The 6940-nt window shown below is 36.3% G+C and overlaps 1 protein-coding gene across 5 annotated transcripts in view; it reads right to left on the bottom strand.

Annotated features, from left to right (window-relative positions):
- Positions 1 to 6940, bottom strand: part of CHD6 (chromodomain helicase DNA binding protein 6) — a 188030-nt gene that overhangs the window by 152059 nt on the left and 29031 nt on the right. For 2 of the 5 annotated variants that reach the window (XM_019636996.1, XM_019636998.1), the window contains 2 exons: positions 5062 to 5140; positions 897 to 973 (listed from right to left, as the gene is read on the bottom strand). The gene's annotated coding sequence lies outside the window, so the exon portion shown is untranslated. Of the gene's footprint in view, positions 1 to 896; positions 974 to 2485; positions 2542 to 5061; positions 5141 to 6940 lie in introns of all 5 variants that reach the window. The other 3 variants (XM_019636997.1, XM_019637000.1, XM_019636999.1) reach the window with 3 other exon arrangements.

Here is a 6940-nt window from a genome sequence, read left to right on the forward strand (position 1 = left end):
TACGAGATGCGTAAATCAGAAAGACACAGAATTATTATTTATATATGACGTGACTGCTCCTCTTCTAAGCCGTAAGAAACAATTTGAAAACGATGAAAACCAAGAAAAGGAATTTATAAGATGGTCAGTAAAAAATATATTTATGCAAACATCAATAACTTTGTGGAAAGAAACCTCAAGCTTTCTTCACGTATGCAGTTGCTGCTGCTCCCATCATGCATACCAAGTGAAACCAACTCGACTACTCTGGCTGGGACTCAAGGGACTGGTGCCAAGGCAGAGGCCCACTAACACAGGCCAGACATGACAAGCCAACCTCCTAGAGTACACTGCAGCACCACACTGGAACTGACCCCACCAGCCCAAAGCCCACACAAGGGCAGCTCATGTTTAGCTTGTCTTTATTAACATAATGCCAGGGAGAACTGCGTTAGTATACGCCCAACACAATATTCATCGTGAATTTCTATTCCACTAAATTCAACCATTTCTCAAATTGCTTTGCTCTCATTTTATGGTGTATCCTATGTCTGAGGAGCAGACCACATCAGACAGCAACCAGCAAGAGGAGACTTGCAGGACAGTCACCAATGAAACTAAAGAACAGACTCTTCAGTTCATTCTTCAACTATAAAATTAGGGTGTTTGATGTAACATTTTAGAAATCCTTTCTTAAGGAGCCTATGCCCTAAAATCCTATAATTCTATGACCCCAGTACATATAATAACTACATACTAAGAGGAAAAACAAAAAACTATGGAAAATGAGTCCTACAACATTAATATGTTCCCTGCTTTACTGAGTTCTCCGTTCTCTAGGTGAATAAAAAAGCTGGGTTTAAAAAAAAAAAAAAATGGGTGATAATACATTCTTTTTTTTTCTTCAAAAAACTTACTAAAAAGGAAAGGCTGCACAGAAGTCAGGAAGATGATTCAGGAAATCTGTTTCTGTTAGAAGGCATGAACATCTTTACTAAAAAAAAAAAAAAAAGTGTTAAGTACTTGAAGAAATCCTCTAAATTGGGAAAAACTAACCATGCAATGATGATTATCAAAATTATAGCCAGTGTCAATATTTGAATCTGTAAATAGAATGAATAAAATCAGGAAACGTGTTGTCCTTAAATCCATCCTCACTCTTATACCTAGAGAATCGATCGCTTGAGGACTTTGCTGTTAAATCTTACCACGGGCACACAACTGCTTGACGCTTCAAACACAGACTAACAGACAACCAGGTAAATCCATCTCATTCAGCTCCTGACACAAGGAAGCTTCCTCTTATCCCCTATCAACGATAGCCAAATGTTCAAACCATAAGGTTATTACAGTGTTCAGATTCTTGAGGATCTAGTCATTTTCTTATCCACACAGATTAACCTCTTAGCAGAGCAGCACAAAACAAGTACAATTCAAATATAAAAACAGAGAAACGTGGAAACATTTTTATGAAAGAACATGACTGCTCAAATTATTCCCTGTTCCCATCTGAACTGACATTTGGTGGAAGTAATCAACCCTCTTGCTGAAGTGAAAACAGCATGACGGAAAAGAGAGGGAGAGGGTTATTTAACAGTTTGTTAGAATATGTGACACATTACCTCAATTTAAAAAAAAAACCACTTAGCAAGAGACAGCAGAGATAAACAGGACAAGATCACCTACAGTGCCTCCTGACTCCTGGTTCTGTAATCGAGGCACTTATGACTGCTCTTTATGATGATTTGGAGAATTTTAAAAATCGTCTTTATGGTATTGGACACTACGCTATATGGCTTTCTGCTCCAAAATATAATCTGAAATTGTGTAGCTAAGATCTGAGTAGCTGTTTAGAGAGCAGGCAGCTTGAACTTCAAAGGCAAAAAGGTCTAAAGACCAGCGTAGGATCCTGTGTGAATCTGACCTTGACCTCAAGCTGTCTACTAGGTTTCCCTTGTGACCTTTCCATCTATTCTCACCTCATAGGTCCTCCTCCACCAGATGACATACCAGAGCCTGGGGCTCCATCTAAGGTCAAGGTAAGAGATTTTTTTTAAAGTTTGGGAGTAAGAATATTTGCCCCTCCATGTGGGCGGTTACGTTTGTATCTGTCTCTCTATATACGTATACATACACACAAGCAAACAAAATACATACATGTGTAGATTATTTACATTACATATGAATATAAATAGATTATCCTCCAGGGCTAGTAGGACAGTACACTTGAGGTCTTTTTCTGGTAATAATGAGACTACGTACCGTATTTGCCAGCGTATAAGACGATTTTTTGGCCCTGAAAAATATGCCTCCAAGTGGGGGGTCGTCTTATACGCCAGGTACACTTCAGATAGACTGCCCATATAACAAACTCTGTATTTTGAGTGGAAATGTTAGGGGGTCGTCTTATACGCCCAGTCGTCTTATACGCCGGCAAATACGGTAATCCACTCTGTCCTTCTAAGCGCACGAATTCAGCAAGATGGGTCCAAATCCTAGCGCTTACCATTTATTCGCAGTGTGCCAGGGCAAATCACTTACTCTCTCTGCCTCAGTTTCCTTCTATGTAAAACAGGAATGATAATCATGTGAGGATTAAATAAATTACTACATGCAAATTACAAAATATAGTGTCTGACATATAGGAAGTACTATATAAAGTCAAATATTACTACTGATATTTATACAACAGCCACCTAGGTAGGATCATAGGAAAAATATGTGACCACAGCCACAGCAGTGAGAATAAATAACCTACAGTGAGAATAAATAACCTACGTGGATTCAAGTAACCTATAGGAATTCATGATCCATAATCCTCAACCAAAGTAACCTTAGGATTTTATCATCCTTGGAACAAGCCCCAATATAGGTAAAAATATTTCATAAATTCATGGGAATCCCAAAGCAGGAATCTAGCTCAAAATCTGTTCCCATAAAACCTTTTAAAGACAACTCATTCAAAAACAAAAAGGGGCCATTTAATTTGGCTAAACACACAACTTTTATACATTCTTTTCTACACGACACTTCTCTTACTAGACACAATCAGAGAAAACAATACTTTGCCATAAATGAATTTTCTAGACACTTCAGTTTATATGCAGTTTTTTACAGTTCTTAATCAAAAATGTTCATTTCATTTTCTACAGTCTTCTTAAAATGCAACAATAGTGAAATAAGTTATTCAGACAACAATCATCAATGAATGTTAAATTAAGACCATTAGATGAAAGGTGAACAGACCTGGAAATCTGCAGGGTGTCAGAATGTCCCCCATGGATTTTGTTGGTGAGAATCTTAACAAAGGGCTCTATCAAAATGAATCCCCAGTCAATCTCAGTATACAAAGTGGGACAATCAAGCTTTCTAGTCTTCTAATGTGAACAGAAGGCGCAAGAAACCTCCAATGAGGAATTAAAAATATGAATGATTACAAAACAGGTAAGCCTCTAATTACCTGTTTACTAGTAATACAGAAAGAGTAATGTGTTATATACAACCCAATGATACAACCAGCAAAATCCAGTGTGGGGAAGGGGACTAACTCAGCTTCAAGAAATAGGTGACATAAACAAAAAAACAAACAAAAAAAAGAGGGTGAATTATTATAGATCAAAAGAGATTAAAGAAATGCATCACTCAAATGCATTAGGTAGACCTTATTTGGACCTGATTTAGAGTTAACTGTAAAAAGCCATTTTTTGAGAAAAATCAAGAGAAGAGATTCAGTACTAGTTAATATCAAGGAATAAGGCTATAAAGAATTTATGGGGTATGTTAATGTGCTTTTCTATGAAGTCCATATCTGATAGATATGCATATTAAAATCTTTATAGGTGAAATAACAGGCTGTCTGGGATTTTCTTTAAAATACTCTGGGTCAAAAAGGAAGTGGGAGGGGAGACATAAAAGATGAATGCCGTGAAGATTCGTTGTAATAGTCTCTCTACTTCTGTGTATGTCTGAAACTTTCCATAATAAAAAAAAAACTTGTTTAAGGTTAAGGGAAAGAAGAGACAGGAATTCATAACCAAATCTAAGCTTGGCCACTACTCATGAGGCCTGAAAAACTGCAGAAAGCCTCTTACAAAACAAACACCATAAAAGCGGACGGTTGTGGCCTCTAGAAACTGTAGGTGAGATACTTTGGGCAGATTCTCTACAACATTCCTGGGAGGTGTGTTTTCCACAAGGCAATGTTCTGTTACCAAGGTGTCAACAGATGTCTCGATACCAATCTGAACTCTCTCAGCTTCTTTCCCTGAGAAAACTTATTCAAGGAAACTGATTACCAAAGCACATATTTTATAATGGGTTGCCTACATTTCTAAGTCTTTAGCAGTTTGGCTCTTTACACTTTTCCATTGCTCCAACTTCATCTAAATAAATACTTTTGTACAGGTTCAAGAAATAATCCTTAGTACAATGAAAAAAAAAATCACTGTGGTTAGAAAAAAGTTTATTTAAACTTCCCTTCTTCCAATCCTTCTTCATTCCCATTTTTCCTAATGTAATTCATGCTATGCTATTATCACCTCATACTTGATATCAGACTAGTTAAAACATTAACCAATTATACCGCAGATTTACAGGTCAAATACACCACCTGTTTCTTTCCAAAACTTAAAAAAAAATATATGAAGAATTATCCTTATTCCACGTATAATAGTAGTGGACTGCATTTCTAGGAAAGTTGCTGTTCAAATGTCATGACCACTAATCTAATAAAGTAATACAGGTACCACATCTATACAGGAGTACAGATCCCTTTGATCTGTAACTGTTTTGTACTCATTCTGTTAGGTAAGGAAAACAGAGAATCTTGAATATTGTACCTTACCAGCCTTAACAATATTTTCCCAATAGATGTCAGCCAAATATTTTTAATAACTCTCACCAGACTGTCACCTTTCTATGATTCCAACTCTGGGCTTTACATATCTTTGTACATGATTTGGTTAATAGTGGTGGTTAAAAGAAACAGACACTATAAAAGCAAACAACAATAAATGATGCCTAAAGGTAAGGATGACTATAGTTTTGACATATAATTGAATAAGAATTCTCAGATTTAAGTACCTTTGGTCCTAAGGAGAGCTGATCTGGGAAGTCTATTTCTGTATTGATTTTAGTCCTCTGGGAATAGGGCACATTGTTCCTAGGGTAAGAGAGAGGGTACAACATATTATTGCTAGCAAGGCAGAAGTTAATTAGCTCTGCTCCCTTTTTGCGGTTACTATTCCAAGCAAAGTTTACTTCCTTAATTAATACAGAAGTAGTTACATTTATCAACACTAAGATAGATGGTTTTGAGATATTAAAAGTTTTCCTACTAAAAGAACGTAGCTTCTAAAAACATATAATTGGATTTGCCTTTCTAATATGCACTGTCAATAATAATTAAGAAACTGGAAGCAAGCAACTAACATTTACTGCACTATTGTTCTTAATTGTTGTAATAATCTCATGTGACACATACTATTATTATTATTCCCATAGTACAGTTGAAGCAACCAAAGCACAGGGATGCTAAGCAACTTGCCAAAGAAAACGGAGCTAGTAAGTAATGGAATAATGTCACCATCACCACTATTCAAAGTTTTTTAGGAATAAACAGAAAAAGTAAAGCTATTAGTAACTTACTCCAAAATCCATTAAATATCATTAAATCTCATGAAGAAATATTTTGCTGCGCATCGACTGTGTGCTCCACATTGTACTAATAATTACTAAAGAACACCAGAGAAGCAGAAAACAAGCTATTCCTTCTCAAAACCTTACTGTCAAGGGAGGGAGACAAAGCGTACATGTAAAACTAACAGAAAAAATGTGAGTCTTCCGAACTGTGTAAGAGCTACCTCTTCATAAATTCATCCATGGCCAGCCCTCACTTCTCACCCCAGTCAATTTTTTTTAGACACATCACAGTTGACTGTGGAGGGGAAAAACTAGAAGTACGTATATTGTATTTTTAGAATCTTATACTGTATGTGAAATGTGAAGCAGTACAATATTATGTGAAAGTAGATTGTGATGTATATTGTAAATCCCAGGACTACCACTAAATTTTTAAAAGAAGTATAACTAATACACCAATAGTGGAGATAAAATGGAATTTTAAAAACCCTCAATATAAAAGGAGGAATAAAAAGAGAAAAGGAAGACCAGACCAGATGGTACAAACAGAAATTAACCATTGGGTCTTCGGAAAAGTCATAACGCATGTTTGCAACAGATAGCACTCGTTAATTTTTCTTTCGTTGAGTTTTAGAGATTTTGCAACAAGTTGAAGATGGAAGAGCAAACTGTGCATTTTTGCCATATTTCACTGTTTTACTTCCATAAAGGGAAGAACGTGTGTCAAGCTTGTGAAAGTTGCATAAAGTTCATGGTGACAATGCTCTACGAATGTCAGTGCCAACGATGGTTCACGAAATTCCGTGCTGGTGATTTTGATCTCAATGACGCTCCTCGGTCAGGGAAGCCCACCAAGGTTGATGACAACAAAATAAAGGCATTGATCGAGTCAAACTCATGTTACACAACACAAGAGATTGCAGAAACATTGAACATCTATCATTCAAGCATTCACGACCACCTGAAGAAGCTGGAATACATAAGCAAGCTCAATATTTGGGTTTCACATGAACTCAAAGAAGTTCATTTGACAGCGCATATAAACATCTGCAATATGCTCATTAAACATGATGAAAACTACCCTTTTTTGAAACGACTGATAACTGGTGATGAGAAGTGGACTGTTTACAACAATGTGGTGTGCAAATGGTCTTGGTCCCCATGTGATGACTCGCCTCAAACGACATCGAAAGCAGACATTCATCAGAGGAAGGTTATGCTCTCACTATGGTGGGATTTTATTTATTTATTTATTTATTTTAAATAATGATGTTTTTAGTTTATTTTGAAGTTCATTTTAAAAACAAAGTTAAAGACAGTC

Source organism: Hipposideros armiger, unplaced genomic scaffold (assembly GCF_001890085.2).
Source record: "Hipposideros armiger isolate ML-2016 unplaced genomic scaffold, ASM189008v1 scaffold_31, whole genome shotgun sequence".
Taxonomy (NCBI): Eukaryota; Metazoa; Chordata; class Mammalia; order Chiroptera; family Hipposideridae; genus Hipposideros; species Hipposideros armiger.